This window comes from Triticum aestivum, chromosome 7A (genome assembly GCF_018294505.1).
Source record: "Triticum aestivum cultivar Chinese Spring chromosome 7A, IWGSC CS RefSeq v2.1, whole genome shotgun sequence".
NCBI lineage: Eukaryota > Viridiplantae > Streptophyta > Magnoliopsida > Poales > Poaceae > Triticum > Triticum aestivum.
Genome location: NC_057812.1, coordinates 9,874,992 through 9,883,858, shown reverse-complemented (window position 1 = coordinate 9,883,858; position 8,867 = coordinate 9,874,992). Strand labels below are relative to the sequence as shown.

At 48.3% G+C, this 8,867-nt stretch overlaps 1 long non-coding RNA gene across 1 annotated transcript; it reads left to right on the top strand.

The window, feature by feature from the left end:
- LOC123150840 (uncharacterized) lies at positions 1 to 2,263 on the top strand. Its single transcript, XR_006475376.1, has 2 exons — positions 1 to 370; positions 1,642 to 2,263. It is a non-coding gene; the product is annotated as an uncharacterized lncRNA (long non-coding RNA).
- The last annotated feature ends 6,604 nt before the right edge of the window (positions 2,264 to 8,867 follow it).

Sequence of the window (8,867 nt, the reverse complement as noted above, 5' to 3'; positions counted from 1 at the left end):
CCCTTCTCTCTTCTACTCTTCCAGCTGTGGCGCCGCAGCGCGCTCGTTCGTGCTCGCCCCGACGCCCTCCCCTGGTAGCTTCCACATTTGTTGTGCTCGCACGAAGCCCCACCGTCCTCCCGCGCGTCGCCGTAGAGCTCCAACCAGAACCAAAAAAAGCTGCAATCGGCGCATCGCCGTCGATGCTGAGCGGAAGCGGCAGCCGAGCGTGCGTGCTACCACGGGGCGTGGAAAAGCTGCATCCGGCTGACGGGGAAGCTGCTACCGGCACTCGCAGAAGCTGCGATGACGACGACCCGCAAGATGGCGACGTGCTGGAACCGGGGAAGCGGGATGCTGGAACCAGCGAAGTTTTTTGCTGCCACCGGTGGTAATTATTGCTGGAACCAATGGTGTTTTTCTGGCATCGGCGTGGTTTTTGTTGCAACTGGCTTTGATTTTTGCTGGATTTTCTGTTTGTTTTTGCTGGAACCAACAAATGTTGGGTGTGGGTGCCCAGGCGATGAGTTTGGCTGGGACCGGCGGTGAGTTTTTTCTTCGACCAGCAGCTTTTTTTTGCTGGATCGACATTTTTATTTTGGTGCAACGCTCCCTGGAAGAGCTGCATCCAAACGGCGGCAGGGCGGAGCCCACAATGGTGGACCTGTGGCCAGTGGCATCTTGCAGCAACACCGGCGGTGGTGCGTGATCGCGGGAACAGGAGGCAGCAGTGTCGCTGCATCACGGTCTGGGCGACAAGTTGGGTGCGCCGCGAGATGCATGAAAGCAGAAGGGGAATTTTTTCAGTGAGATGCGCGAGGTGGAAGTGTTAGTTAGGAAGAATGAGATTGCACGAATCGATAATCATTGATTGTGTGCATGGTGCACATATATAGGTATAAGGTGGACCGGCCTCTACTTGTCTCCCAAGATGTACAAATATACGAGGGGAGAGAGAGATACAACGGTATAAATACAGACCCAAGTCTTATACATATGCAGTGTACAACGTACGCTCAACAGAAAGAAGCTTGGAGGCGAATCTGACGGTTGAATATAGTTGCATCGTACGGCTGCGGGCCAACCGGTTGGCCCAAACTTGGGCCGGTCGACCGGCGCCTATCAATCGCCATCACATATACGCTTAGGTGTGTGGGCTATTGCGCTTTGGCCTTCTATGTTCGGTGTACTGGGTTCAGTGAATATATTTTTATATGGGCTAATGATACAGTTAGCAGCGGCCACTAGCGTTGTATACAGTGCACATCGAGCTGAAAACGGTTGAGGGGGGGCGAGCCCCTGTCTGAAACAAAGTTCATGTTGCAATAGTCACCGTTGTTTCTGAAACAATACTGTTGTTGCAAAGACGGATAGTACGCTGGATCAGACGGCTCGCTAGGTGGCGGACCTTTTCGGCAAAAAGAAGAGAAGAAAAAAAAAGATGCTAGCCCTTTGTGGGAGTAGTTATGTGATATACTCACGCACTTCAGACCTCATCATGTTAATGCGCATCGCTCATGCCTTTGTTGAGGGGCCAAAGCTTTCTGTGTATATCCCCGATTTATTTCATTTGCCTAAATGCTTATCAACAAGGCTACCTAGCTCAGAATGAAGATTTTTTACTTAAATATTAACAGCAATGAATGTATTTGCAAAGCTTAGATGAGAGATTGGAGGATGCCAAAGTGCATGCTAGCAAGCAGTCTTCTCCCACTGTGATGCAATCGTCGGAAATTTGTTGTGGTGATGGCATGGCACGTGATACAGGAAGTCTTGAGTCATTTGGAAGATGGAGATGCAGACTGCCGTGATTGGTCTGCTTGTCATCGATGTGAGCCGTAAATGTGGTCACTCGACGGTTGTGATTTGTGAAGCTGCCATGCTGCACATGTAATGGCAGCCTACATTCATCCTTCCATGCACAGTTACTCAATAGAGGACAAATTGGAGGACTGGTCCAATTGACAGGCACTCTTTACATCGGTGGGTTGTGTGTCTACAACTAGCACCGTGATGGCCAAGTGTGCCACTACTGGAGCCGCCAAGGAAGATAATACATCGTTGTCTGCAGTCCGATTGTAGACTGCACTGTGGAGAAGCTAGCTCTAAATTATTTGTTGAAATTAGTATGTGTGCTAACCGTGTTTGTTTGATGGCGTTGGCACTTGGCAATGAGCCAACCTTAGTATGTTTACGGCAAAGCCATGCAAAAGTGCACTGAAACAATGAGACCAATGTGATGCCTTACAGGCAAAACAAGCATGGAAGCATGACCTTTGGTGAATGTATTGCATTCAGTTAATTCAGGTAAAGTGCATGCATATACATACCTTACCTATGCTATGGACACCTCTGTCTAGGTAGGCTAGTTATATATATGGTTTGTTGTACTGGAGCTGCTATAGAAGGTATCACACGAGAGAACTAACATACTCGTAGTTAGCCAGCCCTTGACAATGAATATGTCACAAAACAAGAGCTCGTGTATCACGGCCCAAGGTTAATGAATGTTTAAATTAACTTCTGCATGGGAGATTGGAGCGAACCAAACCACAATCACATCAGGCGAAGGACACATAAGAAGACGCTTGTACCAGTACCAAAATTTAGCCATACTTCCACCGGTGAACTGTAGGGACTTAGCTAGTCTTGAGTTCCGAATCATAGGAGTGTTGTAGTGGACGGCTCAATGAGTGAGGAAGTGCTTTGTACTTCTGCATCTCTAAATTATTCCGTTTACGTTTAGTAGGTGGTTTGAACATCTCCGTTGAAAACCAAATGTCTCAAAAATATTAGCATTGCACCTAGCATCTGGAATGGACTTCACACTGGGGCTCAGTGTAGGCATAAATGTTGTACTAGCTTCATCATGTGGCTGCAATTTGTTGGACTATTTGGGATTGTTTTTGAAACAAACTGATTATATCTTCTGCTGAACTATGTAATGCTCATTTATTAAGAATTGTGCGATCTTTTGACACGGATATCATATAGTTTGTTCGGATTTGGCTTGAGGGTTCTCGAAGGGACATATGTAATCAACGTTATTGCTTATATTTTTAGTGGCTTGTCTATATATTTTCAGCTTCTGAAGACGATAAAATCCTTATGTTCATGTTGTGGTGAATCTACCAATAGCCGACTCATAAGGTCCACGAGGATTAGTCTGGAGCTCACTTTCCACTACTATTCCAATCGACGTCTAAACGAGCAATCCATAGACTTGGCAGCCTGAACAATGGCAATAGGTAAAATTGATTTTAAACTAGATTAGCTCCTCTTTTCTCTGAAGGCCAACCAGAGATCGAAAAGAAGACTCAAGACTCTTAAGAACAAAACGTCAGATCTAATGCTACAATGCCGCTTATTTTCCGAGCTTTGCCAACCCAGCTGATGCTTCTTTCTCAAACACACCTACGTGGTGGTGTCCTTTGGTCTTCTTTTACTTTTTTTGTCCTTCTTGCAAGGGTCTGTCCCCATGGATGGACTCTTTTTTGCAGGTGCGTTTGGTGATCTAGCACGGTGTGGCCTCGATTGATAGGTGCCCTCCATTCCTTTTTCTCATGTAGGTTTGTACAATACGTATACTATGGGAATCTCTAATCAAACCCCTAAAATGCATTAACTCCTCTCTGTTTCGAAATTAAGACCACTCTAACCAACTCTCAAATCCTTAAACACCTTATAAAAGTTTGAGGAGATGCATCAGCCGCGACTCAAATTTGAGCAGTCGAACACAACTCTCCTACATGATTTCCTTCACCCACCTCTCTCTCCCTCGCTCCTCTATGTCCACACCGGCGCCCACAACGCCACATTCTGTCTCCGGCGACCACCCCACACGCCGGCCGACAACCCGTGGCCTCGCCGAGCTTTGTCCAAATTTTGGCGAGAATCCAGTGAGATTCCGACAAAAAAATTATTTGTTTTATGGTTGTCCTTGGCCACTTCCATGCTACACCCCTACCCCGATCCCGGTTGTACTCCTGCCCTCCAACCCCAGCGATTGATGGAGTAGCAAAACACGTGCAACATCACTTGAAGACAAACCTATAGAGAAGCATTTACTGTGGAGCACTTACATAGTTGTTGGCCGCTCTAACCAGTTGGGACAAATCTCTTGGCAATAAGCCGCGGCGATCGCGTCGGGGGTGCGAGCGTGTGCGTCGGACTCGTGGCGTGCGTGCGTGAGTGTGTCTGGCCATGGTCCGACTGGTTCACAGTCTGGGCATAGTTTGACTTGTGTCCGACTAGTGTAGAGGGCAGGTCTGGTTTGCGTCCGTGCGTGCGTAGGTAGAGCAAAGGTGCAGGCGCACGCGTGTGTGTGCGCGAGGCCGCAGACCAGGTCCAAGCCGTTGGCGAGCTGGACGGGGGTGACTGGCACCGATCCGTTGCGGGCTCGGGACGATCCCCGCGCGTGCGTGCGGGTCGTGGGAACCGCCAGAGCGTGCCGGATCAAGCGCTTGGACTGGGTGGGAGCGTGGGTCGTGCCCATTGCTGGCCCTGGGTATAAGACCCCTGTGGAGCTCGTTGTAATGGGAGTGTGTCGAGTTGTTGCTCGTGATATTGCCCGTTGTGGCAGCGGCGTTCGTGCGCCGGGAAAAACACCACCGTGTCTCTTGTGTCCCTCCTGTTCCTCCTTTCTTCTTCTTCCTCGTGTCGTTCGAGCGCATCAGAGAGAGAAGAGTGCTACGCTGAGAGAGAGAGAGAGAGAGAGAGCGCTAGGGTAGACACCAACAAAATCGTTGCATCCCGCACCATGCCATTGAGCCACAAGGAGAACGATAAAGAGAAGAACCCATTATGACGAAGAATTACCCAAGCTGGCCCGTAGTGAGCGGATTTTGCAGATCTTGTTGGAATTTGCTAGTGGGCTTTTGGCCCAAAGCCCAACTAAAATTTTGAAATTTTCTTGGCCCATTCATGCACATATATGAGTGGAGTGAGTGAGGCTAAAGTTTAGTCCCACATCATAAGTTGAGAAAGAGTTGCACCTCTTTATAAGGTGAGCTCTCCTACCACTTGTATGAGCATGAGAAGAGGAGACCTACACGCGCGCTCCTCCTCCTCGCTCGGCACGACGCGCCGCGGGTTGCGGGATTGAGCCGAGCCGAGGACAGAGCTATGCACGTTGTCTATATTTTTGCTGCTCGGGCCCGCGCTATATAGTCAGGCAGACGTCTACCCTAGCCGCCGCCGCTTCGTATGGTTTCTCACCCCCGTTCCAAATCATTGCGCCGCCAAGCAAGTCTTCTCCATCCCTTCTTTCGGCGTGCACCGGGAGAAGGGGCAGCAGGCCTCCGGAACCCCGCCTCTCGTGATCCTGTACGGGAGAGGGGCGGTCAGGTTTTTGGGGAGCGCACTCGCGCGACTGCTGGCAGCGATGACTTCGCGAACGACGACTTCTTCCCCGACCTCGGCAACCTCATCCTCGACGACATGGGCGACAACGTCAACGCCGGCGGTGCTGCTCCCGCTGCACCGTACGTGATTCTATCTTTTCTGTTCGAGATCGTGGTAGAACTCATGTTTCTAGTATGTGCCCTAGATGTGATCTGTTCATCTGCTATGTTAGTTCACATGATTAGTTCAATCTCTGCTACTGTAGTCATGATTTATTTTCTGTTTATTCAGATTAAATCTTGTAGTAATTTGCTCATATTTCCAACAATCCAAAAACCTGATTATAAAAAACTTGTGAACATTTTACGAATTTGATAATAATTTCTAAATTTGTGAAAAGAATAAACTCGCAAAAGTATTTTTAAAATCAAAATTTTGTTTCAAACTTGTGAACATCAAATTCATGATTTTTATGAATTTGTGAACATTTTCATGGAATTCATGAACAAAGTTTTCACATACATGAACAATTATTAACACATTCGAACGCTGTTTGATGTTAGTGAAAAAATTGGACTCGTGAACATTTTTTTAACTTGATGGACGTTTTTGGATTTCGTGAACAATTTCTGAAAATCGTGAACATTTTTTGAAATTTTTGGACCTTTTCTGTAAATTCATACACATTTTTTAAACTCATGACATATTTTTAATCCATGTTTTTTTTGAATTTGCAAAAAAGTTAAATTGATGAATCTTTATTGAATTAGTGGATTTTTTTTAAATACGCAAGCATTTGTTTCAAATTCAAGAAGTTTTGTTAGAAATAAAAATATTTTTTGAATGCACGGACATTTTTTGAATTTGAGAATATTTTTTGAACTCATGAACATTTTATAATCCGAGAGCATTCTCAAATTGTTGAAGGTTTTAGAAATTCGTTTTTTTTAATCCTAAACAATATGATGCAAAAAAAGCAAAAAAGAAAATAAAGCGAAAGGAAAAACAGGGCACATGGTTCGGCGTGGGCGTTTGTGCCCCCTCGCAAGCTGAGGTTGCTAAATAGGACGACTCTTTTTTTTCTTACTTTTTGAAATTTTGTGTCATGAATCTTTATTACAATGTCAACAGAGTTACATCATGGATTACATAAGACAGGAGGAAATCGAGTGGACGACCATACTAACCAAATTCAGCATGAGACTCGTAAGAATATTTTGCCAAATTGATGTGCCACTTGATTTGCTTCTCTCAAGCAGTGATGAAACAAAATACCATTAATCATATGTGCTCTAGTAAAACTCCTTTTTAATCTAGAGAACTTTATTCTAAAAAGGAAAGGATAGAAACTAGCCCAAAGACCGCCGCCTTCTTCCCACCTCCCGGGCTCAGCGCCGCGGCGGTGGCGCAACCCCGCTGGTCCTGGCTCGCTCCTTCCAAGGAGGTAGTGGCCGCAATAACCACCAGCAGCGCCATCGCTGTGACGTGTGCACGCTGCACCCTGCAACGTCCGCGGGATATTTCTCAGGAAATGTACACTCAGTCAGGATCTCTTCAACTTGCTACGACGCAGCTCAACTTCTTCTGGAGCACACCAGTCTTGGCAAGCTCCTGGTGGTCTTCATCATCTGCTGCAACGACTGGTTTGTGTCCTCTGCGGCTTAGAGATTTTTTTTGTGTGAATTTTATTGCTAGTTAAGCGACTAACTTTACACTGGAATTTCTAACAACTGGAGATTTAGCGAGGCCACTGCCCCCTTACAATCATTCGAGGCTCAGATTGTCAAGTCTACACACCACTGTTCAATTTCAGTATGAGTGCGAATCGGCATGCTAGCTGCAGGAATTCTGACATGGTAAATTCCTTTCTTATCATCCTTTGAGCTTCTCATTAGCATACCAAACAGCTCGTTTGATGGTACTCCCTCCATTCCGTTTTATAGTGCGCCTAATTTTTTTAGCAAAATTCCAGAATGTAGTGCGTATCTGCTCTTCTGCGCTACTTTAGACGATAATACCCCTTATCTCTTTCTTTACTCTGTTGCGCATCTTCTTCCTCCGCAATCCCTTTCTCTTGAGTCCGCATCGCCTCCGTTCTCAAAATCCAGCGGGGCTCACCGTGTCCTTGGCTGGTGTCTCCATGTCCAGCGGCGAGGCGAGAGGTGGCGGAGGCAGCGCCGCCGCGACGGTCAGGGATGATGGACAGAGGAGGTGATGGGCGTCGCCGCTGATGGGAATCGACCGGCAGCGACGGAATCGCCCGGTGGCGTTGGTCCGACGGGGCCAAGATGGAGGGGCGCCTTTCATGGCGGCGACGCTGCTGTTCTAGGTCGAAAGGATGCTTGTGCGCCCCTGCCACGGCTGGCGTGTCCGCGCCCCTGCCACGATTGCCAGTGGGGAGCAGGGCCACCAGTGTCAGGGTCTAGAGCTCGGCGCGCGCTGGAGGTAGAGGAGGCGCTTGACGAGGCCCTCGGCGAGGAGCACTTCCATGATCTCTACATGGCTGTAGTACGCAACCAGCCGCGGGAGTTGGGCGTCCGCGTGGAGCTCGTCCACCAGCCGTCAACACACCCAGCAGCTGCGCCTCGAGTTTTGCCAGCAACACGCGCGTGTGGCCGTCCCCTGCACCCTGCCGTTGCGCGGCCACAGCTGTGCACCGCGTCCTTGGCCGGTGTCCCCGTGGCCGGCATCTCCGGCGTCCCCGCGGCTGACGCTTGCTTGTCGACCGGATGACTGCAAGGGCACGCGGCCAACAAGACCAAGAAATGGGGAGAAAGAGACCCGGAGAGAAAAATGGTGTACTAGTACTCTGTATGCAGAGAGGAAAATGCGGAGATATGAGATGCGAGGCGGATGGCTGCGCACATGGGGCCTGGACAAGCTCAGGAGCGGAGGGTTATTATGGTCCAAAGTACATGTGCCAGCGCACGTCTTGGTATTGCAGCTAGAGAAGAGGCGCACTACATAGAGGAACGGAGGGAGTAGTTATTAGTTCAAATTTGTGTCCCCGGAGTACTTCAAACCAGCAGGATTAGTCCATTGGAGATGTTGGGTGGCGCGCTAGCGGCGCGTGGTGGGAGAAGCCAGTGTGCGGGAACTTCGCCAGGTGGGCACGATTGGTTGGCATGGCCAAAGCGGTGAAGCAGGGGTGAAATTGTGTAGAGACGGTGTGGTGGTGCGGCGGCAGCTGGCAGGTTGGGTGTCTATAGCTTCCGGTCCTGAAGCTTGACCTATTTCCAGCGACCATTGGTTCGGACAAGTCAGTAAGTTACAAACTAGCAGCAAGCTGGTATTTCTCGAACCATTTATTTTGTATATAGGAATTGAAGATGTTGGATGTGTTGAAAAGCTTCAGACTTCAGGTACAGTCAGAAGCTTCACTCATTTCCGACGACAGCTACATAGATTCAGACAGGTCGGTAAGCTAGAAACTATCACCAAGTTATTATTTCTCAAACCCTAAATTTCTTGAAGAATAATGGCGGAGCCAGAAAATACACACAAGGGGGCCAAACATCGAGCACAACAAATTGAATGGTGTCATG